The sequence below is a fragment of the Portunus trituberculatus genome, chromosome 47 (assembly GCF_017591435.1).
Source record: "Portunus trituberculatus isolate SZX2019 chromosome 47, ASM1759143v1, whole genome shotgun sequence".
NCBI lineage: Eukaryota > Metazoa > Arthropoda > Malacostraca > Decapoda > Portunidae > Portunus > Portunus trituberculatus.
The window spans coordinates 1962606-1965111 of NC_059301.1; positions in this window are offsets into that span (position 1 = coordinate 1962606).

Sequence of the window (2506 nt, forward strand, 5' to 3'; positions counted from 1 at the left end):
ACGAATGTTTACACAACGGGGTAGATTTGTATGTATCAGAAATTAAGTAAGATAAACCTTAATCTATTACACTAAAATGTCAACATGATCAAAACTTGATCGAAATTTGAGAATCTCACGCAACAAACAAGAGTAAGCACGTTCTTTACACCAACATAAGTTCCACACTGCCCCTACCATGTCCTATGTCCTAATCTTATCAGGCAGCTTCACAGGTGTATATAGACAAGAAGTCCTGCAATGACCTTTCCACCATAACAATGTTGATATTCTGCTCTGTAGCTAAGTTAGCCATCACTAATGCTACTAAGTTTTCTTCTATGCTATTGTGAACCAGACTTACTTAAACTCAAGATCTACAAATTATTTCTCATACAACACTGGTAGAAATTTCGATCGATTTGGACTTTCATCCAACCAACGAATCTGTGATGTAGTTTATGTTTCACTATTGAGAAATGTAATGAATTGATATAACTTTTCAACTCCAAATTATGCCTACCTCTCATTCCCAACAATCTTGGGGGCCCATGTGGAAAATCGGATCTTTTGGATGGGGAACATTAAATCGAGTAATGCGTTGCAAAGGAAGTCGAAAATCGGCAAAATCACATTAAAAAAAATCTCTAAAAATGCTTAATGGTGGTGGCGGCAACTGCGACAAACGTTTCTTTTCTTTTTTTTTCATTGTTGAGCAGAGCTGCCAGCAATTTGCTGCGTGGTAAATCCACGCAGCTGACGAGATAATAACAATATCCGGCACTACCCCTTCCCAAGGGTTACTGACCAAAACCAACATTATAACTTTGATTTCCAGATCGCCACAAACCAAACCCAATATTATTACCTTATACACACAGAAACTCTCTCTCTCTCTTTCTCTCTCTCTCTCTCTCATATATATATATATATATATATATATATATATATATATATATATATATATATATATATATATATATATATTGTTATGTTACGTCTGCTCACCGGGGAATATGACGCTCTACAGGATCCCCAACACTATATTTCACAGCAGTCGCAACACTCAGGTTTTTTCTGCTGAAAGTGTGCAAGCTCATACCAGACTGCCGTCTCTCCACGGCGTCACAACAGCTCAGCGAGGCAGCGAAACACTCATCTCACTCGTGCCTAATAAGGATTTGGTAATGACGCCAGCATGTACCAATACCTTCCCTGAGCCTTGCACACCCAGCCCCTAGTAATAGACAAATAATACTACAGAAATAGAGGTCGCCAGCAGTGTATAACTTCCCCCTCTGCTAGGAATCTCCTTGGCAACTCTTTCTCCTCCTGACAGCAAATCAAGTAGAAATTATAGATAGTGTATAAGTTATATGTTACGGGCGAAGCCTTAATACTCCGCAGAGAAACCGCCCACAAGGACAATTCCGCCCACTTCTCTACGGGAGTATTAATGCCTCTCCACACGCCTTGTACCCAGGCTGTAAGTGCCCACAGACTATATTATTTAATGCAACAGATGCTTGCCAGCACCTGTCAAAACTGACTCCACGTGCCTACGGCTTACTACAAGACACGATGCGTATTCCACATCCGGTGGTATACACAAGCACAGCTACCAATTATGGGTGACAACCAGCCACGCAGGGAGTCAAGATACGCATAGCTAACAGGTCGTGCAGACGATGACTGCACACCGACTGGAAGACAGCATGAAGCTTCCCACCAGACAACCAGTGTGTGTGGCTAAGGCCACTATAAACAATATACTACAGAAACTACACAAAACGATGGTGGTGGCACACGGTCGACCACCAAACCACACTGTTGTCCACAGCCACCTAAATACAACAAGCAGGATGGTACAGAGTACAGCATCCCTCCGTGTCGTTACTCCATGGGAGGAGACGAACACAAAACATGGGAAGATGCAGTCAAATCCGCTACACTTTCCCCTGGAACAACAAACCCGTTGCTCCACACCGTCACTTCCTCACCAGCAGCAAACCAGCTACTCAAAAAAAGTGGAGGCCACAACTCCCCAAGCCGAGACTGTTGAGCATCCAGAGCAGCCTAGCCACGCGTCTCAATACTGTGCCAGGACCGAAGAGCGCGCGTTTCTACCTCCGCTAAAGACTGGCTCGTTACTGGCGTTTTCTGCCAGGCCCAGCGAGACGGCAGGAGCAGAGAGGGGAAGGGTGGCAGCTCTGCGGAACAGCAGAGGCCCGTGCTGGGGACCGCCATACAACACAAAATAATAAATTAAAGGGGAAATAATGCGGTGCCCCTCACATGCCCCCCATTAAAAGAAAAAATTTGAAAACAACACATTACAAATTTTTTTTTTTAAAGCAGGGAACTAATTAAAGGGAATGGCACCGGGACAGACAATCTGCCACAACGTTGTCTGCTCCTTTTATATGTTTGACAATGATATTGTACTCCTGGAGTAGAAGACTCCAGTGAGTTAAACGCTGATTTTTAAATTGAAACTTTTCTAAGAACTGAAGGGGGCTATGATCTG